At 48.3% G+C, this 23,676-nt stretch overlaps 1 protein-coding gene across 1 annotated transcript in view; it reads left to right on the forward strand.

The window, feature by feature from the left end:
• The first annotated feature begins 7,602 nt into the window (after nt 1-7,602).
• Nucleotides 7,603-23,676, forward strand: part of LOC115935588 (uncharacterized) — a 78,388-nt gene continuing 62,314 nt past the window's right edge. Inside the window, exons 1-3 of the transcript XR_010135043.1 lie at nt 7,603-17,592; nt 17,875-17,943; nt 22,159-23,676. The gene's annotated coding sequence lies outside the window, so the exon portion shown is untranslated. The remainder of the gene's footprint in view (nt 17,593-17,874; nt 17,944-22,158) is intronic.

Here is a 23,676-nt window from a genome sequence, read left to right on the forward strand (position 1 = left end):
GGCTGGTCTTAAACTCCTTTCCTCATGTGATCTGCCCATCTCAGCCTCCCAAAATGCTGGGATTACAAGTGTGAGCCACTGTGCCTGTCTGAGAAGTGATTGTTTAGTTAGAGTAACTCTAGATGACATAACAAATAAACCTCAGTATTTTAGTAGCTCAAAGACACCTCTTTCTAAGTCAGATAATAGTTTGAAGCTGGGTGCAGTGGCTCACGTCTGTAACCCCAGCACTTTGGGAGGCCAAGGAGGTAGATCACGAGGTCAAGAAATCGAGACCATCCTGGCCAACATGGTGAAACCCTGTCTCTACTAAAAACACCAAAATTAACTGGCTGTGGTGGCACGCGCCTGTAGATTCAGCTATTCGGGAGGCTGAGGCAGGAGAATCACTTGAACCTGGGAGGCGGAGGTTGCAGTGAGCCAAGATCACGCCACTGCACTCCAGCCTGGCAACTGAGCAAGACTTTGTCTCAAAAAAAAAAAAAAAAAAAAAAAAAAAGTTTGAGAGGGGTTTTCCTGGTCATTAGGTGGCTTTTCTTCATTCTGTGATCTAGAGACCCAGGTCTCTTCCATGTTGTTGTTCTGCCATCCCTGGGACCTTGAAGTTACTCCAACTGGCAGCGGAGATGAAGGACAGGAGAGAAGGCACACCACTTCTTAAACACGTCTTCTGGAAGTAGGCTACAATCATTTCACTTGCCAGGGATAAGTTCTAGACGAGCTTTAGAAGGGAGATGGTCTTTGGGAAGCCAAGGTGGGAGGATTGCTTCATCTCAGGAGTTGGAGATCAGCCTGGGCAACATAGCGAAACCCTGTCTCTATAAAAAATACAAAAATTAGCCACGTGTGGTGGCACATGCCTGTGGTCTCAGCTACTTAAGAGACTGAATGGGAGGATCACCAGAATCTGGGAGGTGGAGATTGCGGTGAACCAAGATCACACCATTGCACTCCAGCCTGGGCAACAGACCAAGACCCTGTCTCAGAAAAAAGAAAAAGGGGGGGATGGTAACCATTCTCTGCCATAAATACCTTAGTGTTGCTCAAGAATAAGTGAGGTTGGGTTTGTGAACCTACCCTTGCATAACATGTGTCACCAACTATGGCCTTACTTATTTGTGGATTGTTTGTAGGTACACATGGCCTCACAGGACCATTCGTGTGGTCCTGAAATTAATGTATCCCTTTGGAAATATGTGGTAGACATCTCTCTGTGTTATTAAGGATAGATCTCCACCATGAATGTAATGGCTAATGCTTACAGCTGGATCATGATTTACATTAACTCCTCCCTTGCTGGTATCTTATAGATTGTCTTTGGTTTTGTTTTCACTACAAAGGAGACAGCACGAATTCTCCTACGTGCTCACCACACAACTGGTGCTGTGAGGGAGACGAAGATGAGTCATGCCTGTACTGCTCTTTAAACACTCACAATTGAATAAGCTACCCAGGTGACACGACATGGTTATCCTGGCCAGAAAGCCATGGCTTTTCCTAATCAGAGCTTCAGTGCTGTGGAAACTTGAAGTTTGGAGGGTCTGATGTCTCAGTCCGGATGAGGATGAGTTCCCTGCCATTCCTGGGTTAGCAGCTCCCATCCTCTTAGATTCCAAGATGGTGGCTCATGCCTGTAATCCCAGCACTTTGGGAGGACAAGGTAAGAGTATGGCTTGAGCCCAGGAGTTCAAGACAAAACTGGGAAACACAGCAAGACCCTGTCTCAAAAGAAAAAAAAAAGTTTCCAAGATGGTGTAGAACATCAGAGAGAGGCTCTTGGAGATTATCTGTCCGTCGTCACCCCACCTGCTTATAGATGGAAATGCATAGACTCAGAGAGGTTGGGGGACATATGGGCAGCTATACAAATCCAGTGGACCTCAAATCCAGACATTTCTAACCTGAATTAAATTCTCTCGCCCTTGTATGGAGGTCCCAGAGTCCTATTTTCCAAACTTTGCCTCTGAATGTCTCCATGTCAAAGGGCTTTCTCAGTGTGCCCGAGGGCAATGGAGAATGGAGCAGAAATGACCACAGAAGAACAGGTGGGAAGATTCCTGCAACAGCAAAAATTCTGCTGCCCGGTTCCTGAGACATGAAGAATGTGTTGTCTACACAACTACATGGCCAGCTGCCTCCTTAATTTTTTCATTTTGTTTTGTTTCTGAGACAGAGTCTTGCTCTGTAGCCCAGGCTGGAGTGCAGTGAGCTCACTGCAGCCTCAACCTCCTAGGTTCAAGTGATCCTCCCACCTCAGCCTCCCAAGCAGCTGGGACTATAAGTGCATAGCCACCAAGAGCTATTTTTTTTTTTTTTTTAACTTTTTTAGAGGCAGGGATCTTGCTATGTTGCCAGGGCTGCTCTCAAACTCCTGGGCTCAAATTATCCTCCTGCCTCAGCCTCCCAAAGTGCTGGAATTATAGGCGTGAGCCATCATGCCCAGCCCTCCTTAATTTTTTAACATGAATTAATAGGACCTGGACACACACAGCCTCATTTATATCGGCAGCCATCACAGCCTGCCACATGTCAGATGAGGTCTCTGGGGCTCTCACTCCTTGTGTCGGGGGTGATGCCACATGTGGCCCAGCTGTAGGTCACATTCAGCTCCTGTGTTCACCAGGATCAGATGGAATACCAGCACATCTTACCCTCCTGTGCCCTGGGAGTTTGTAATAATCTATGAATACATAGATTTATTTCAGAGAACATTTTCAGAATCCTGTTGTGCATACGCACAAAAATATTGGCTGCAGTGTGTTTATAACCATGAAAACTCCAAAATAGTTCAATCTCCTGTGAGAGGGGAGTGGTGGAAGGCCCTCCAGCACGTGCACAGAATTCTTTCTTCAGCCATGTAAACATGAAAATGAGGGTTAAAAATGACTTCATTATGGGGAAAAGGGACAGGATGCAAATTGTTCAAATGGCATGATGATATGATAAGGAAAGAAAAAGATGTTATAAAAGGCACATAAAGTCACCCACAGGTCAGCAGTCATGTCATGATTAGCTGCTCTGTGCCAGACACAGGCTGGAAATTGGTAGATGCTCTCCCCAGGAAGTGGGCAGCTGCCCCTTTGTGCCTCTGTCACCTCTGTTAGGCTCCTGGAAGCCCCCTTCATTGCCGCATGTAATGACATCTTCATCACCACATGTAACAGCTTCTTTACCACTACGTGTAATGCCATTCTGTGTGCTTATTGGGCTAAACAATCACAGAGGAAAAGAGTGCTGGAGAAATGCCAGGGAGATAGGTACTGAAATGTTCCAGATGGAAAGTCTCGTCTTCAGGTGGCCGTAGCAGTGAATGTCAGGGTCAAACAGGAGGTGTATTCTTGGGAGAGCTTCAGCTCGTCTGTGACCTAGTGTCCAGCCAGCTTCCTGGGAAGGAGGCTGCATCCTGACATTGAAGCCCTGTGTGCTAGGATGAGTGTGTTACGCAGAGCCTTACAAATGAGAAAATCTTGCGTCCTCAGAACAGGCAGTTAGTGTTGCTGTCTGGAATACACCGGCTACCTCCCTCCTCCCCCCACCACTTAAAATTCCCTGAATCCGACAGTGGTAGGGAAAGGGCTGATCCTGGAGAAGATTGTTCCTTGATAATCCTAGTATGATTCATAATGGTTGCAGCAGATGAGCCGCGAGGTCTGTGGCTCAGTCTGCAGCTAAGGAAGGCTCTTCCCTGGGGAGGTGTGTCCAGCTTCCCGGAAAGACCTCAGCTGTCTAGCTGGTCTGGGCTGCCCAGTTCTTAGCAGTGCATCAGCGATGAGCAGCCGCTGACCATCAGGCAGTGTTTCCCGCCTGCCAGAGAACGTCAGAGCCACTGCGTCTGGACCAGCTGAAGGCAGCCACGGTGCCCAGGATGCTGCTGCTGCCTCCAAGGAAAAGAACTCTGAAAATGAGGAATTACAGACTGGTGGTTTTGTTTTATGTTAATTTTTTACATCTGGGAGATAATGGAAAAAATTAAAAATTGCTATAATTGCACCAATTTTAAAAATTAATAATAGAAAGACGGGAAAGTAACCAACACCAGCTTGAAACCCATCCCGCCCCTTCTTGAGATAATCCCTGTTGTCAGTTTGGTAATTTATGCAAATGTAGTGGTGCACTGTTAAACTTCTCAAGAGGAGAAACGAAAACCCTGAATTGTAGATTTGTCAATTTCAATGGTGAAATCCCATACCGCAGCCGATTTCAGGCAACCAAAGCTTTAAAAACGAGTTCACAAATTTCTTGAATATTTAACAATCAGCTTTTGCAAGTACATACATGCTCACAACGTTTGCTTTTTTGTACTTCGTTTTGAGGGAGGCAGGAAATGGAAACTTGCAATGGTATTGATAAGTGTGCCATTTTTATTTACGGTATCACGGATGTCTTCCTAGACCAGCATGTGCAGATTCACTTAGCTTCTCTCACTTGTGGGATGGGGTTTCCATGAAGGCTCACTGTGTTGCTTCTGGAAAGGCAGAATCGGCCCCCCAGGAGACAGGAATGGCAGCAGCTTAGCACTCGGAGGCTAGCTCCTGCAATGCTGTGCATTTGCAGTGGACAAAGCAGTAAACTTTGGTGTTTACTTGGAGTTCACTCTAGCTTCGGTTTCTTCTAAATATGTTCTTCCAATGACCTGTAGCCTAATCAACTCTGCTGGCAACACATCCCTTTGCTCTGCTCAATTCCAGGTTCCATCAGAGAATCTCATTTTTCTTTTGGGAAATGTTTCCTGATTTTTGTCTTTTCCACCACCCCTCACTGAGCCTGGGTAAAGTCCTTCTTCTCCATGATGCTTAGAACCCAGGCCTCCTTCTGTGGCAGGGCTCTCTACCCCTTATGATTTATTGTGTGATGTCTCAACCTGTTTCCTGTGGAGAAGCAGAGAAGCTCTGGTAAACAGAATGGCCCTCTAAAGATGCCCACGCCCTAATCTCTGATGTTATGCCTATGAATGAATATGTTACTTTATATGGCAAAGGGGACTTTGCAGATGTAATTAAGGTTACTCATCAATTGACTTCTAATAGGGAGAGTATCCTTGGTTATCCAGGTGGGCCCAATCCAATCACACGGGCCCTTAAAGGCAGAGGTTTTCTCCAACTGTGATCAAGAAGATGCCATGAAAGTTTGTAAGTGTGAGAAGGAGTTGATGTGCCACTGCTGGCTCTGAAATGTGGGGCCCACTTGTAGGAACTGGAGGGAGAGACTGGTTGCTAACGGTGGCCCCTAGCTAACAGCCAGCAGAGAAATGGGGACCCCCAGCCTACAGCTGCAGGGAACTGAATTCGGCAACATGAATAAGTTTGGAAGAGGATCCTTCCAGAACCTCCTGATAGGAGCCCAGTCCGCTGTCACCTTGAATTCAGCTTCATGAACCAGGAGCAGGGAAACCAGCTGAGCCAACACACATTCTGACCTAAGGAGCACTGAGGTAATTATATGTGTTGTTTTAAGCCACTAAGTTTGTAGTAATTTGTCATAGTGGCTGTAGAAAATTAATACAGGATCCTAGTGTTTAGGAATGCAGGCCCCAGGCCCCGCTTTTTCCAGAGCGTGTTTGCACCTTCGCAGGGGACCTTCAAGTCCCGGTAGCTCACTTTCAGGTGTCTCAGCTCAGCTTGCCCTGCTGCTCCTGAATGAGCAGGTTCTAACATCTTCCAAACACTTCATCTCCCCCACCTGCCTATAGTCACCGCTTGGTGGATTTTTACCACTGCAATGTGGGCCTTGGCTTCCTATTTCAGACCCCCTGGGATGTTTTGGTAGCTTCCTTAGGGGTCTTTTCAACTCCAGGCCCTCCCTCTGCCCAACCATCCTTCAAACTGCCTCCAGATGCAACTTCCTGGAGTGCGGCTTTGCTTCCATCGCTCCCTAGCTACAGACATCCTGTGGGCTTCCTGTTCCTACTGAATCCAGGGCACATCCCCCGGCCTAGGATTCACAGTCTCTACTGGGGACAGGGGCATTGCCTCTCCAGTCCGATTCCCCAGGACTTGTGCTTTTTTTTTTTTTTTTTTTGAGACGGAGTCTAGCTCTGTTGCTCAGGCTGGAGCGCGGTGGCGCAATCTTGGCTCACTGCAAGCTCCGCCTCCTGGGTTCACGCCATTCTCCTGCCTCAGCCTCCCGAGTAGCTGGGACCACAGGCGCCCGCCACCATGCCCGGTTAATTTTTTGTATTTTTAGTAGAGACAGGGTTTCACCATGTTAGCCAGAATGGTCTTGATCTCCTGACTTCGTGATCCGCCCTCCTCGGCCTCCCAAAGTGCTGGGATTACAGGCGTGAGCAACCGCGCCCGGCCTGTCTGGGCCATCTTTATACTCAGTATAATCAGCCCTCACAAACAGAAATGCTGTTGCAGGGTGAGTGTGCTAAAAATACTCCTGGGATTTTTCAAGTCCTTGGAGACATCCATCTTAAAATAGTGCAAAAAGAACCGAATAAATACTCATTTATATGCTATTTTAATGAACAACTGTAGGCAATATGCCTAATATGGCAGGGAGGTCTTCAGTGTCCTTTCTCCTTCATTCTTGATTAGCGTCTGAGCTCAGATGGCATGCATCAGTATGTTTGCGGCATTACAGAGGTGCTGGGAGTGAGGGAGAGTGCAGGGGTGGGGAAGCATTACATGCCTGTAATCCCAGCTATTTGGGATGCTGAGACATGAGAATCGCTTGAACTCAAGAGGGAGAGGTTGCAGTGAGCCAAGATCATGCCACTGCACCCCAGCCTGGGCCACAGAGCGAGACTCTGTCCCAAAAAAAAAGAAAAGTCAGCTTCTGTGCTCCTACCCAGAACCACTGAATCAGATGCTGGGTGTCAGTCTGGACCCTGTTTGGCCTTTTCTTTCCTATGTCAACCCAGCAGAGCTGCAGGCCTTGTGTGGAAGTGGGTTACAATGTGCTCTCCTTATCCCCAGTAAAACCAGGACATTTTAAGGTGGGGACGGGGTGGGAGTGGATCAATTAACTTGGAGTCTTGGCTTGACCTTTACCCTGGATTTATGGGGCTTAGAAATAAAGGGAAAGTTGCATTCTTCTCTGAGGAACTGCTTAATTCATATCTACTCTCCCAAATAAAGCTGCTGGTTGACTGCAGCTATTTAATTCAGTGCTATTTGCTTTCATTCTGTATAGGGTGAGGATAGCTTCTGTTGGCCAGAGCTTGTGCTAGATCTCCACCTGGGTCAGGAAGGCATTTCCCTGCACTCACAAAGGCCTTGCACACATAAGATGCACTGAAGAATTCTTGGCAGGGCCAAATCTGGTGTCCGGTTCACTCTTGGCCTTCCAAGTTCTTGCTGCCTCTCCTTTGTACCCATGATATCTGATGGCAGCAGCATGGAACTTGGTACAGTTGAAATAGCCCAAGTTCAAATCCTGACTCAGATACTAAGCTCAGTAACTTTACGTAAGTAGCATAATTATATGGATCCTCCCTTCTTCATCTATAAAATGATGTGGTGAACTGATTACAGGAATGGCCCTAACTCTTCACTCATTCCCTGTATCTCATTCTGGACTGACTGTGTCTCATAAGCTGTTAGTAAACATGACGCAAGCTGAGATTTTTTTTTTTTTTTTTTTTTTTTTTAAGACAGAGTCCCGCTCTGTGGCCCAGGCTGGAGTGCAGTGGCCTGATCTTGGCTCACTGCAAACTCCACCTCCTGGGTTCAAGCAATTCTCTTGCCTCAGCCTCCCATGTATCTGGGATTACAGGAGTGCACCACCACACCTGGCTAATTTTTGTTATTTTTAGTAGAGACAGAGTTTCACCATGTTGGCTAGGCTGATCTCAAACTCCTGACCTCAGGTGATCTGCCTGCCTTGGCTTCCCAAAGTGCTGGGATTATAGGCATGAGCCACTGTATCCGGCTGCAAGCTGAGCTTTGAAATACTGTTTCCATTTCCACTGTTGAATCTCTTTTATCACCATCAAAAGAGATTTCAGAGCTAGTCACTGGTTCCGGGAGAAGAAAGAATGACACATAGAACGTAACTCAGGTGCTCTAATGGTCCCAGTTGACACCAACCTAGATCAGTTGACAGCCAGCCAACTCCTAGACCTTCATGTGAGCCCAGCCAAGATCACCAAAGCTACCTACTCGACCACACAGATACATGGACACTTAGTGCTTATGCCATTGAGCTCGTTATGCACCATTGTTTTGGTAATAGATACAGTGGGAAACTCAGTAATAACTATTACTATTACAATAGTAATAACGATTGGATTCAAATCCTGCCAGGGCATGGGTTGGTTAGTGCTACATGCATTGCCTGTTACATCAACTACTTTTGGAATGACTGAATGGTCTTATAAGGATAAATTATGTAACTCTTTTGCACCTGATTTCTCTATTCAGAACACCTCTAGTAGGCTGCAATCACTGCCACTCACTTGAAATTCTTTAAGAGTGGAAATGCCATTTGCTGGACATTCAGAGAGAGAGACGTGAAGTAGCTAGGTTCTTAGTTTTACGTGAGATGTCGAATGATCTACGGAGTAATTTGGGTCCCTGGCTTCAAGGCAAGCCTGTTACATTCTTCAAGGAGAAAACAGCTTGACATCAGTATCAATTTGAGAACACAGCATGAGTGAACAAAAGAAACAGCAGTTCCCATATTTTGGGCATTTGCTGTACGCCAGGCACTTCTTATCTATTCTGCGTGGAGGAATTGCTCTCCTGATTTTTAAAGGGGACAAAACAGCTCAGAGACATCAAATAGATGATCAGAGAGCACACAGCTAAGGAGGTAACAGCTCAAACTTCTAGATCCAGAGCTACCTCACAGCAAAGGACAGCCTCTTACACCCCACCGCCGTCTGCAGAGCCCACAGCAGGCATCCAGGTAAAGCTCCTCAGTTTATCAGTGAAGGAATCGCACCTGTGAATGGAAGTGGCCTGCCCAAGGCTACACGGCAGTGAGTGTAACCAGATTACCTGATACCCCTTCCAGGGCCCTTGGTGTGACTTATTGAGATCTCATGGGCCAGTGGGTGCCACTGAAATTCCTGGATAAAAGTTGCTTGTGGAGGGCTGGCATAGCGGCTCATGCCTGTAATCCCAGCACTTTGGGGAGCAATTTGGGAGGCCAAGGCAGGTGGATGGTTTGAGCCCAGGAATTCCAGATCAGCCTGGGCAACATGGTGAGACACCGTTTCTACAAAAAAAAAAAAACGGAAATTAGCCTAGTATGGTGGTGCATGCCTGTAGTGCCAGCTGCTCAGGAGGCTAAGGTGGGAGGATCACCTGAGCCCAGGAAGGTCCAGGCTGCAGCAAGCCATGATTGTGTCACTGCACTCCAGCCTGGGTGACAGAGTAAGACCCTGTCTCAAAAAAAAAAAAAAAGTTTCCCATGGAGACATTATCAGTTTCTAGGCCTCCACGTGAGCACCTTAAAAGAAGCACTATAGTTTAACAACAACAACAAAAGACACACCAGGGAACACCTGAGCTGCTCCTGTGCGCCTGTGCTGTCTTCAGGGAAGCAATTCAGCATCATGAGGAGGATGCCTTTTGGGAAGAGGCCCGAGGGCTGGCTAGCTGCAGGTGTGCCATCTCTAATCAATTCATTCATTCATTCATTTATTTTTATAGAGGTGGGGTCTCACTATGTTGACCAGGCTGATCTTAAACTCCTGGCCTCAAGTGATCCCATCTTGGCCTCTCAAAGTGTTGGGATTACAGGCGTGAGCCACTGTGCCCAGCCCCAGACATGCCATTTCTAGACAACACCTCCAAGGATCTGAGGAGAGAAGCCCCTCGTGCTGGCTGCCCTGGCATCTACCTATCCCTTCGTTCTGCCTGCCAGCTCAGAGAGTGGGAGCGGTGCCAGGGAGCTGTTTGGGCTGGCGCTGGCCAGGCAGGAGCCCTACTTGGCTAGCAGCCCCAGGCACCTGCCACACTTGCGTATTTGCTCAGCGGTTCGGGGTACGGAAGCAGGATGCCTTCCGTCATTGCACCCTGGGTGTTCCGGGCCTCGGGGGCCAGCTGCTGGGCTGGCAGCTTCTCTGAGGAGCTGTTTCTTGCCCTCTTTGTACCCCTGTCTCTCAACTACCTGTCAGGCAGGTAATAATCCCACCATCACCTAATGTACCCAGAGGAGAAGGCAGGAGGCCTGGCAATGTGCACAGAACAAACACTGGCAAGGTGCCTGAGAGCCCTGCACCAGGCACCTTCAGCCCTCAGGGTAGAGAGTCTCCTGTCCAGCTCACCCCAGGCACCCTTCTCCAAATGCCCAGTCTCGCACCATTCCCAGACCATTTGGGCCACATCTGAAAGAATTTGCCATACTGCCTGCCTTTGATTAGATGTTAGGGAAGATTTAAATTCGTGCAGAATCTCAATACAGCTCCCTTCCTGTTGGAACCATGTGAGAGACTATTTCCAAGGCTGTTTCTTACAAGAGGATCTGCCTTACTAAGTCAGAGCATTGCAATAATTAACGTGTTGAAAGCTTCCTGATTTCCAAAGCATTTTCACATACATTAGCTCACTTAAGGTCTCCCAAACCCTGTGAATGGAGCATTCTTTTTAGCCCCATTTTACAGGTGAGTCAACTGAGGCCAAGAGAGCTTGAGTAGCTCCTCCAGTGCCTTAATGTAGAATAAGTATCAGAGCAGAGACTGGAGCCCAGACCTTCCGTATGAAAATCCAGCCTCCTTTTTTTTTTTCTTTTGAGACAGACTCTTGCTCTGTTGTCCAGGCTGGAGTGCAATGTCGTGATCTCAGCTCACTGCAACCTCCGCCTCCAGGGTTCAAGTGATTCTCCTGCCAGAGTAGCTGGGATTACAGGTGTGCACCACCACACCCAGCTAATTTTTGCAATTTTAGTAGAGATGAGGTTTCACCATGTTGGCCAGGCTGGTCTCAAACTCCTGACCTCAAGTGATCCACCTGCCTCAGCCTCCCAAAGTGCTGGGATTACAGGCATGAGCCACCGCGCCCAGTCCCAGCCTTCTTTCTGATTCACTCTTGTTTTGTAGTTGTGGACATTTAAGAAGACTTTTTATTTTTTTATTTGTATTTTTTTTTTTATTCAAAGGGCTTGTGCTCAAATAAAGTGAGAGTAGGGAGAGAGAAATTCATGTTTCTCTGCTCTGTTTTTTGTTTGGGCTCTCATTTAATCTCTCTGACAACCTTTTGCAGCAGGTGTTATTCTCATCCATATTTACACCCGAGGAAGCTGAGGCTCACAGAGAAGAAATATCTTTCCCCGAGCCCCGCATCGAGCCGTGGGTAGAAAATGAGCCCAGATCCCTCTGTCTCCATCTCTGCAACCTGTCTCTCTGCATGCCACATTGGCTTACGACCGAGATCAGCTGCTCCAGGGCAGGCTGGAGGGTGAGGAGGCTGGCTAGACCCCTGGGAGGGCAGGCAGCACCCAGAGCTGTTCCAGCTCTGCTGATCCTGTTCGAGAGGCCAGAAAAGTTCAAATATTGGCGTTCTCCTTATAGTCTCCCACCTACCCTCCCTCTGGAAGCACAGAACTGTAGTGTGCAAAGAAAGACCTTGTGGATCCTCTGCTCTTGCCCTCTCATTTACCAAATGAGAAGACGCTCTCTGGGGAACGTGACCGGCTTCATTCCATAGAAGAGATGGCAGAGTCTGGAGCAGAATCTGGGACCCCTGACTCCCAGGCCTGTGCACTGAGGCGTTCTTGTCTGCCATCTCCCAGCCCCTCTCTTTGCCTTCCTTGATCTTCTTGAGTTCTCTAATGGGTCATCTGTTGTGACCGTTGATTACAAGACACCATGCATGGTTCCCCTGCTTCCATTTATGTGTGGATCTCCCTCTGTTCTTACATAAGAATCTCAGAGACGGGTCAGGTTGTGACCTTCTCTTTGGTGCTGGCTTGAAGTTGAGGAAAAAGCCAGGCTCTGAGTCGCTTGGATCTGGGTCCCAACCCTGCCTGTGTGGCTCTGAAGTCAAGTGACTCCTCCTCCCCCTGTTGTATTCCCCGGCAGCACTAACAGTGGCTCCCCTTAGCTGGACACCTAGAGTGCCAGGCTCTGTGCTCAGGACTTCACTGTTTGAGGTCCCTGGAGAGTGGAACCTCTCATCCACAAGGTGGTGATTCCCTTGGGAGTGGGCAGGATGCAGTCAGAAGGGAACTTGGGTGGGGACAGGCATCCTATATCCTGGGTTTACCCACTCCTACCCATGCACTGATGGGCTTGACTGCCTGGCCAACACTTACTGAGCATATAGTGAATGACGGGCACTGAGGCTCAGGGGATGAAGCCATAGGCTTTGAGTCCCAGAGTCAGTGATGGAATCACCAGGGAGCCCAGGCATTGTGTCTATGCTCTGTGCCATGTGACAAGTCTCTGCCTTCTCTTCATCCTGAAGAGACCCTGGGTTCTTACCTCCTTGGGCTGTGGCACCATGCAAGGTGGCCAAGGTAGGGGCCCTGGTGTTCTGGCCCCCAGCTAGGTTCTCAGCACTACTGAGTGCTGGCTCATGGTGAGTGTTCAGCCACTGTTGGATGAATGGAGAAATGACTCAATGAATTTCCCAGAATGCACAGATACTGCACCTAATCCCTTGGAGTTTAACCAGCACAAGAGTTTGCACTTTGCTGGCCATCTCCTGCCAAGGCACAGCCTTCCCTGAGCCTGTTTCCCTTGTATGTGGGTCATACCTGAGGCCCCCAGCTGGCATTTGGTCCCCTCCTGCAGGCGTAGGCTGCCCAGTGCCAAGTGCACCTTGCATCTCTCCCCAGCCCTCCCACTGCTGTCTCCCGCTTCCTGCCCTCCGTCCCGCCACGGGCTCCCGCCAAACCAGCCCACACGGCCTCCTTTTGTTCAGCCACCTCAGTTTCAGGCCAACCAGTCCAGCCAGGTCCCCCAGCCTGCATTGCACACTCCTTTGAAGCTTTGACAGGCAGCCAACCAAGCTGGCCCGAGCGCGCAAGGCAGGGTGCTGGTGCCGGCGCGCTGGCAGCTGCTTCCCGCCTTTCTGGCTCCTGGGACCTGGCTGCTCCCAGGCCCATTCATATGGGGACAGAAATGCCTGGACGTTCTCCTCGGCTGGCATGGGTATTGCGTCCAGGGCCGCAGGCTGGGGCTGTTCCCACAGCCCAGAGTCCTTTCCCAGGCTCCCTGTTCTCCATAGTGAAGCCCTCTGGTTTGTCCCAGGCAGTGCATCCCACAGCCTCTGTCTCCACAAAGGAGAACTGGCAGCAGGAATAGCCTGGCTGGGTTCTGAGCTCTCTGAGGAGAGGCAGGACTGGGCAAAGGGTAGGAGCACTGGCTTTGGCTTCAGATGAGTGTCGAGCGCCTCACTCTGCCATCTCTAGCTAGGGACCTATCTGCTTCATGCCTCAGTTTTCTCTTCTGTAAGTGGGGAGCATAGAGCACCCAGTTCACCGGCACAGTGAAGGGTGATGAATACTGTAGGTTAGCACATTGCAAGCTAAGTCTTCAACAGGAGTTGTGGGGAGCACTGTTAATATGTGGGGGATCATCATTCTAGTAGCTGAGGAGCATCGGAGCCTAAAAGACTCGTGTGAAAGAGGGGTCTCCTGTTCCTATTTTTAAATTTTTAAATGTTATTTATTATTATTATTTTGGGGACAGGGTCTTGCTCTGTCACCCAGGCTGGAATGCAGTGATGTGACCTCAGCTCACTGCAACCTTGACCTCCTGGGCTCAAGCAATCCTCCCACCTCAGCCTCCCAAGTAGTTGGGACTACAGGCACATACCACTGCACCTGGCTAATTTTTTTATTTTTTATAGAGATGGGGTCTTACTATGTTGCCCAGGCTGGCCTCAAACTCCTGGACTCAGGTAATCCTCCCACCTTAGCCTCCCAAGCAGCTCTTGGGACTACAGCACCACCACCATGGCTGGCTAATTTTTTATTTGATTTTATTTTTTGTAGAGTGCAGTGGCTCTATCACTGCTTACTGCAGCCTTGGCTTCCCAAGCTCAAGCAATCCTCCTACCTCAGCCTTCCAAGTAGCTGGGACCACAGGTGCACACCACCACCCTCAGTTAATTTTTTGACTTTTTTTTGCAGGAAACGAGGTCTCACTATGTTGCCCAGGCTGGTCTCGAACTCCTGGGCTCAAGCAACATGCCTACCTCATCCTCCCAATGTGCTGGGATTACAGGTGTGAGCCATTGTGCCTGGCCTCCTATTTTCTAAATTTCAAAAGTAGTACATGCTGACTGCACAATTTAAAAAATTTAGATAAGTGAAAGAAAACTTAAAAAATACTTGTTGTGGTCGGGTGCGGTGGCTCACGCCTCTAATCCCAGCACTTTGGGAGGCCAAGACAGGTGGATCGTGAGGTTAGGAGTTCAAGACCAGCCTGACCAACATGGTGAAACCCCGTCTTTACTAAAAATACAAAAATTAGCTGAGTGTGGTGGCGCTAACCTGTAGTCCCAGCTACTCGGGAGGCTGAGGCAGGAGAATCACTTGAACCCAGGAGGTGGAGGTTGCAGTGAGCCGAGATCGCACCACTGCACTCCAGCCTGGGCAACAGAGGGAGACTCTGTCTCAAAAACAAGCAAACAAAAAAACACTTGTTGCTGGGTGCTGTGGCTTGCGCCTCTAATCCCAGCACTTTGGGAGGTTGAGATGGGAGGATTGCTTGAGCCCAGCAGCTTGAGACCAGCCTGAGCAACAGAGTGACATCTTGTCTTTATAAAATTTTTTTTTAAAAAATTAGCTGGACATGGTGGTGGGCACCTGCAGTTTCAGCTACTTGGTGGCTGAAGAGGAAGGATCACTTGAGCCTGGGAGTTAGAGGCTGCAGTGAGTTGTGACTGTGTCAGTGCACTCCAGCTTGGGTGACAGAATGAGATGCCATCTTAAGAAAAAGAAAAATTAAAAAAACCTTCTTTTCCTACCAACATATATACTCATGTGTGCACATGTACACACACATATGCATACCCCTACACACACTAGAATTGCTAGTTTATAACCATGTGTAATAATAGTTTATATGGACATAACAGTGCATGCCTATTATATTATGTACATATATAATGCATTTTATATACTTTTCATATATATTTCATTTCATATTAAATTCTTGCATATACATATATTTGAAAAAGTAAAGAATAGGTTCCTCTTGTTTTGTAACCAGCTTTTGTCATTTAATGTAAGTTGAATTTTTTTTCTGTTAGGGAATTTTTCTGCAGGAAAATATTTTAAGGCCACCTGGTATGTTATAATACAAACATGTTATATCCATTTGACAGTTGAGGACCTGGAAGTGCTGAGATGCAACATAAGTTCCCCAAAATTACGCTACTTGAGGCACAGCTGACATCCAGAAGCTTCTCTGGGAAGGCTTTTGGAGTTCCCCAAGGCAGAGTCAAGAAGAACATAAGTTTCTTAAGAACAGGGACTGTGTGCCTCACTTACTGTCATCTCCCCAGCATCTGCCGCAAAGTGGACATTCTGTTAATAGTTACTGAGTGAATAGACACAGGAAGTTCAGTCTTCTTTTTTATCTCATTTCTTGCTCAAAGCTCATCTCAGCATTGAACATGTCTTTCCACATGGCCCCCTCACTAGCTTCTTCTGTACCCCTCAAGTCCAGGACCGTGTCAGATTGTCTTTGAATCCCTCAGCCCCAGTCCCAGGCCTGCCCTAGAGCAGGTGTTCAGTAAATGACTATCGAATTGTGGAAACAGGGATCTCTCCATTCTGGATTCAAGACAGCGCCCTCCCTATGAAGCTTTTCTGAGCTCTTTCACACCAAAGTTCTCCCAGCCATCGTGTTGACAGCTATCTGCCTGCTGCCCTCAGTCCAGGAACAACTTGGACATCAGCTCTGCCTGTCACACTGGGGTTGGTGCACCTGGCCTGTTCCGGGACAGATCGCAAGGCTGAGGGTTAAATAACACCTGGAGTGGTTAGGAGGCTGGGCACCTCCTTCTTGTGAATCTCCCGGGCTGCGTGGCGGGTGGCGGGTGGCTGGCAGGGGAGGGACCCTTGGCACTGCTGTGGCTTTATATTTGCTGCCAGCGGGGCCTTTGATGCCCCAGGGGCTGCTCGCCCAGCCAAGGGCATTGTAGAACACAAAAGCTGCAGAAAGCAGCACAAATAAAGTGAAAACGACCCAGGAAACTGCCAGGGAGCTTATCAGCCTGTTTCCTGATCATAGGTATGGGGTGTAGGGAGGCACGGGGAGCATTTCTGGGCCGTGTGATTGCCCGCACATTGCCAGGGCCCCTGGTATTGCGTACAAAACATTAACCTGGAAGCTAAGCAAGGCTCTTCACCTTGTAAAACTGACTGGATGAGTCCAAACTCTTAGAGTTTTTGTGAGGACTAGACAGGTTGATAAGTTAAAGTGCCTACTCTGTGTGTGTGCATCTGATAATGATAACAGTGACAGTAGTAATAACGGTAGCAGCTAATACTTTCTGAGCATTTCATATATGCCAAACACTATTTTAACTGATTTTTATATTAATTCATTTAATCTTCATAATGACACTAAGAGGTAGGTAGTACTATTATCTTCATTTTATAAATGAGAAAATCGAAGCTCAGAGATGTTAAGTAACTTTCTTAAGATCTCACAGCACATGAGAAGACAATCCGGCGTTTGAACCTGGCACTCTGGTTGTGAAACACTGGTCTATAGCCACCTTGCTCCCCATTTCTTCCCCCTAGCCTTTGGAATATTGTGTTCCCCTAATTATTATGATAGGACAACCATGTCATGATGATGATGATGATGATGACGACGATGACAGCGATGGTGCTGGTGAAGGAGGAAGACATCCCTTCATTTTGTGTAGCAATCTGCTTCTTGCTGGGATTTCAAATCCATTTTCATTGTTGATCCTGAGAACAAGCCTTGGAGGCAGAGTCATTTTGAAATCCCAGGAAACCGGGCCTTAAGAGATGGCTGAAGACCCGAGCAGTCATTCGGTGCAGTCTGTGAGGCCCAGAGCTGAGGAGGAGGACATGGGTGTAGAAACGGTCGCAGCCCACACTGCTGTGCCTACAGCTCTGGATCCTGACTGTGTGAGTGGGCCCAGGGCTGCTGGAACCTGTGGAGCTATAGCAAGAAGGGTGAGGAGGTTGCCCCGCTCCTGCTTCCTTCATGAACATTCGTTGTTCCCTCAGGACAGGAAACTTAAGCTGTTCCGTTGACCTCTCCAGACAGCTTAGTGATGATCTCAAGCCCTCTGATGAGATGGTGGATCACAGCTACCATGAGTTAAGACCTTCATTTATTTCATTTCATCTCATCAGTAGCCCTGGGAGATGCATATTATATTTCCATCATGGTGTACCATAATTGCGTCAATTAATTTTTGCCACGGCAATGCCAAGTAACAACTGCAGAATCTCAGTGGCTTTCAATATTAAGCATTTATTATCTACATATCTGGGGAGATTGGCCAAGCAGCCCTGCTGATCTTGGCTGGACTGCCTCCATGTCTAGGGCGTGGCTGCCTGGTGGCTGATGTGATTTTGCTGGAGTGGCTGGGGTGTCTCCACTCTGCCCTCTGTGTCTTTCGTCTCCTTCTGAAACCAGCAGACTAGCTGGGGGAATGTCCTTCTTATGGTGAAAAGCACAGAGCAAGACAAGACCACTCCTAGGTGAGTAAGCCCTTTCCAAGCTTCTGCTGGCCTCTCTTTTGCTAGCATCCCATTGGCTGAGGCGAGTGACCTCACCACACTGAGTGTCGGAGTGGGAAGGCACTGCAGAGGTGCATGGTGGAGGGTGAGGGTGCAGGTAGGGTGAAGAGTCACCCTTCAGGTAAGGGTGCAGGTAGGGTGAAGACCTGTTTGCACTTGATCACAGGTGATGTCATCTCAACTGTCCCTCAGGCTTCTCTGAGCTTTGCTGTCATCCTTACTTAAAACTATTTGCATTTTTAGAAAGAAGAGGAGACTAACAGGCACCTAGCAGTGACTGAATACCCAACAATCCACTTAAGGAGATCAATGGTATGATTCTCCGAGGCTCTGTGGGACCAGGGGGCTTTATCAAGGTTGCCTAACAGAGCAGTGGCTCAGCCAGCATTGAAATGTCACCTGCCTGGTTCCCATGTGTGTGTGCATGTGTGTGTGTGTATGTATGTGTGTGTGTGAACCCAAACTTGTGCCCAAGTCAGACTTATGTGACTCTTGCAGCCAGTTCTCCCTCACAGTGTTGCTTGGAAGGAAACTGGAAGGAAAAGAAGCTTTAGGAGAGAGAAATTGTGACCTCCTTTCCACAGGTTGCTATCGCCACAGGCTTTCCACAAGCTTCTCCCTGGGTGGCCACCCCAGAGGCTAGAACATAGCAGAGGATTTTTCGTAAAATCTTTGGAGTCTTGAGAAGAAGGTCTTTTGAGATAGGTCATGGAGAAATGAGGCCTTTGAGCCATAAATTGGCCATAGTGTGCAGGCTGGGGCCTCACCAGTTCAGCGAAATCTCCAGCCTTGAGAACTGAAACTGACTTGGGGCTCTGATTTTAACAATGGCCTTTAAGTAAGGCATTCCTCCTTGTGTAGTGGGAGCTGCTTCCCCTCCTCCTTTGTCCCCCTTCACCATGGCATAGCCCTAGGGAGTCCAGATGCCAAATTAAGTCTTTGGCCTGTATCCTGAAGTCAATTCCCTTAGGAATACTTTTCTTCACTTGCCTGCCTGCGGCCCCTCTCCACACTTTTGCTTGCTTTCCCATGTTAAGAAGACATATTTGAAAGTGATTCCTGGGTGGCCAAAGTCAGAAGGCTGGGCAACCATCTGCCTTGCCGGCCACCTCCCCAGCCCTGCCAAGCTGTGAGCTTACAGGTGGTACCATCTGCACTTCTGCACCTTTTTTTTTTTTTTTTGGCCCTGACCTTTGGCCTAATAAAAGCAAAGTGCAGAGTTTTGAACGAGGGAGATAGAAACAAGATGTTCTCTACCTCCCCCACCCCCTCTTTTCTCTCCTCCTTCTCCTCCTCCTCTTCTTCCTCTTTCCTTCTCTACACTTAGTCTGTGCCAAACATAAATCCAGGGATGTATTTATTTTTCCCAGTGAACTAAAGGTTTATAAGGAGGATGCCCTTTTCTCTGCAAGGACTGGTATTCTCTTCCCTTGGAAAACTCCTGTTCATCCTTCTGGGTCTGGGGGAAGAAACTCATTTCCCACAAGACTGTTCTCACCACCTGGGTGGAGTTGCTGACTTTCCATTTTGGAACATCACACTTGCAGGGCTTTGCTCTTGTCCAGAATACACTTACTGTGCTGTTCTAGCTCATCTCTTGGTGTGTGTGTCAACTGAACCATTTGAAGGGGATGACTGTGGCTCCTTTACTTATCTCTGTGTCCTCTATGCCCACTACAGTGTCAAACACAGCATGGAAGCTAAACATACATGTGCAAAATGGACGAATGTAGGTACAAGCAGGGGCACCCTTAGTTCAGCAGGGAGCTTGGGCTCCAGATCACTTAGCTCTAACTTGGAAGCTGGAACACCTGGCTCTGTTACACAGACAAGACCTGTGTCTCCATATATACAATTTATTCCTCACACTTGGCAAATGTGTGCTGAAGCTGAAAGAGCTCAACCTTAGAGTTTGACAGGTTCAGGTTTGAATCCCTGCTCTGCCTTTTCCCAAGCAGGGGACTTTGAGTAAGTGACTTCACTGCTGCCTTTGCCACAGTTTCCCCATCTGTAAAATAAACATAGAAACACTTGCTTTGCCTGATTTGTTGAAAAGAATAGAGATGATGTTTGCAAAGTCCTGGCATGAGCAGTAGCTATTATGGCTATTTTATTTACCCTGAAAAGCAACTGTTCATAGTATCACATGGCGGGCGGGGGTAGGGGGCAATAAAAGCATTTGTGGCAAGGATCCAGTTACTTGCAGGCTTCTCTTCTATCTGGCTTTGTTTACTGTCATGCAGGAAAAGTGCCTTCACCAGGGCACAGCAGTAAACCTGTTGGCTACTCTAGTCCTGCCTGGGTTCCCAGGAAATTGGCATGAGAGGAGCTGCCTGCTGCTTGTGGGCCTGCTATTTAGGCTGCAATAGCTGTGGGAACACACAGGGTTAGGAAAACAAACACATGACTCATTGGGGACTTCCGACCTCAAGCCAATGAGGTGCTGACTCCTTGTAATTTCTAAGGGTTCCCAGTACATATGTATATGTCTGCTCAGCCTTCCTTGGACCTGAGCCCATCTCTCTCTGCTCTCACACTTTGTGGGGGGCTAAGGGATGGAATGCTTGTGTTCCTACCCTTCATCCCTCCTTCTGCGTTTATTGAGCCTTGCTAGGTGCTGGGAATGTGATGACGAGTAAGACAGTGCAGGGTACAGACAAGTCAACACATGTGGTCTGCTGGACAGCAGCCCCCCAAGATGACCATGATCCCTGGGACCTTCGACTGTTATCTCACATGGCAAAAAGGACTTTGCAGATGTGATTAAATTAAGGATCTTGAGATGGGAAGAGTGCTGAATTACTCAGGTGGACCCAAAGCAATCACAAATAGTTACTTATTAGTGGTTCCTTATTAGAGGGAGGCAGAGGGAGATTGAATACCCTAGAGGAGGAGATATGACCATGGAAACAGAGATTGTAGTGATGCAGCCAGGAGCCAAGAAATGCTGGCAGCCTCTAGAAGTGGAAGACAAGAAACGGATTTTCCTTTGGAGCTCCAGAAGGACCCAGCCCTGCTGATGCCTTGCTTTTAGTTCCTTATGACTTAGTTCAGCCTCTGACCTCCAGGAGGATAAGAGAATAAATTTGTGTTGTTATTAGCTGCCAAGTTTGCGATGATTTGTTACAGCAGCGAGAGGAACTAATACAATGTGTCCTTGCAGTATTCTAAGTGTTAACACCACTTCCCTAGTGATGAAGGAGATTGAATGGCTCAGTGGTTCCAAGGTAGATCCCTGTTAGTTAAGGGGCCTTTTGCCATGTTACTTCTCAAAGCCCCAGGTTTGTCTGTCATCTGATGTAACATCATGATGTAAAATAAGGGTAATAGTCATTTCCATCTCATGCATGGTGGTGAGGATTGAGCTGTGAAATGCACTTGAAGTTGGCTGTCTGGAGCACAGTATGTACCCCAGCACCTTCCTCCCGTGCCTTGCCTCTTGCACCTCGTCATCGACAGGAAGGCACTGGATGCTGGAGAACCTCTCCACAGGGATGTCACAATGCAGGGCAATGTCTGCAGAGGTGTTCTGGGCTGAGGCTTCTGGATAGGATTGATAGGACATTTAGTAGTTAGCAGTGGGAGGAGGCAGGGGTGCCCGAGACCCAGCGCTTCTGGGGGGCTGGGCACTGTGCTGGGCCCTCAGTAGTTTAGTGGCTATTCTGAAACAGTCATTCACTCCTGATCCTCCCAGTCACTGCAGTTCACAGGCAGCCTTAGTTTTACCTCCGTAAGCTACTCATGAGCATATATCATTCTTTTATTTAGTAAATGGGAATCTCGCCCCTGCCATGTACCTGTCAGGCATTGCAGGAGTGAGTGGAAGCTGCTGCAGGGTTACCGCACCTGGGTTTTGCCAGGAAGGTAATAGAAGGCTGTCAAAGCAGCTCCTGGAGGACAGTTGAGCAAGTGACTGTTAGAGAAACCTGAGGCTTCGTTAGGGCCAGGACTTGGCCGCAGGGTGCTGTTCCATTCCTGCCTGCCTCTGCTGCATTGAGGATGCAGCCTCCAGGCCCACCATGGGTTTGGGCTCCTTCCCTGGGACATTTGGGATGATTTTGATGCATACTTGCTGTTGAGATTCTCACCAAATAGCTGCCTGGGCCCTTCTCCTCCTGACCAGTCAGCCACCACCACTGCCACTGCCAGAGGTCCACAGATGGAGGCTCCCCCAGGCAGTGGGAAGAGGCAGGGGTGCCCGAGACCCAGCACTTCTGGGGAAGTTGGGCACTGTGCTGGGGCCTTAGGCCCTGCAGTCACCACACCTCTGAGGGGCAGGAGCCACTGGGTCCATTTTACAGTCTCCTCACCTGTCTTTCAGTTGGTGATGGGACATACGCCCATTTGTTTTCATTTTGCATGTATGTTCAGAGGGGAGTAATCATTATCACTGCTTCCAATTCTATAATTTATGCTTTTAATGGATTTTTCAGGTGTGGGTTTGGGGGAGCTTGCTTTAATTCGCTATAGAGAATGTTCTTTTCCCCACCTGGAAATGCAATTGTCATTGTTATTGTGTTGTTGCAGTTTGTTTGCATTCCTGAGGCCATGTCAGCAACAGGCTTGGAAAGGGAAGTGGGGGACAGCCTTGAAGCATCTGGCCTGTAAGTACAGTCCATTTGGAGGGAGGATCTCAATGCATTTTTTAGCGTAAATACACGCTAGGCTAGCTGTGCCCACAGACAGAGGGGGTACCCAACCCTCCCACGTTCTCTGCCCTTGCTGAGAAGCCTGGGTTCTGAACCCCAGGCCTCCGTGGGACACAGAGCTTCTCAGGAGCACACGAAGCTCAGTCTCTGCCCCTGCCTTCCAGGTAAACACAAATGCTGCTGGCGTTGGTGGCTTAGAGCCCAGCAGCACATTTAGTTCAGTGCCTTTCCTGGGCTTGGTGGGCGGGTGAGGGTGCAAAGTCACCCTTGATGAAGAACCGCTGGTGTAGACTAGTGGTTTCCAACCTTTGCTATACCAGAAATCCCTTTTACTGGTTCTCCTTCCCTGTGAGGGAGTTTATCAACCAAATAAACTTCATTGTTAAGTATTTATTCCTCTACTTTCTTATCTAAAAATATCTGCCAGTGGGAGTTCCTGATCTGGGTCACCAGGCTGAGTTGATATAATTCTGGCCAGTATCGAAGAAAGAAGCTTGATATTTTAGGTGACAACTGTGGTCTTGTTGGAGAGGAAGGTGAAATTTCTGGTAGACTTCTTGACCCTTCGAAAAATAGACTGAGGACCCGCGTGGAGGAGTCCTGAGATTGGAATCACTGGTATAAACTTTTATTTTGCTGTTTGGAATTAAGAATTTGGATCAAATGTTGATGGAAGGTTTCTTTGAGCTCCACATTTCCCTGGGAGCCTCCATCCTGTCTTGTTCCCTTTTAGCATGAGCAGTGTCATTATTCAGCATGTATTTATTCAGTGATTGCCACATGCCTGGCACTTCCCTGGGTGTGAGGTTGCCGCGGTGAACAGCAGATGCAGACATGGTACTAATGGGGTCTGTAGCCAAGTGAGGGAGGCTAAGAAAGAAAGAATGTCATTTCCAGCAGTGATAAGTCCTAAGAGGGAGGTGCGGCACATGAATGGGCTTGAGGGTGCTGGTCTCTGGAGTAACAAGCCTCTGTAAATAATCAAGTCACCCATTTCCCAGCCCTGCCCTGAAGCACAGTCTTCACTTGGCCTGTTTAGGATCATTTCACAGATTCATTGACAGGGCCCAGTTCCTGCTAGTTGACTCCTTGGGGACAGAATCCTCTATTGCTTGCAAAAATATGCTCTGCAGTAGGCTGTGTCTTGCTAATTGAGAGGGATTCTGAGAAGTGGAGCAGCCCTGCCTCACTAGATTCAGTAAGAGGAGGCCTTATAGGTACGTTGAATCTGGCCTGGTGGACAAAGCACCCTGCTGAGAGCTGGGCAGGTCTTCGGAAGGAGATTTAATGTTCTTCAGTTGGAAAGATGGTAATTCCTCTCTCCCTCTCCAGATGTCTGCAACCAAGTCATCAGAACACAGAAGGGACCTTGCAGCCATTGTGTCTTTGTGCTTAG

Source organism: Gorilla gorilla, chromosome 7, assembly GCF_029281585.2.
Source record: "Gorilla gorilla gorilla isolate KB3781 chromosome 7, NHGRI_mGorGor1-v2.1_pri, whole genome shotgun sequence".
Lineage (NCBI taxonomy): Eukaryota > Metazoa > Chordata > Mammalia > Primates > Hominidae > Gorilla > Gorilla gorilla.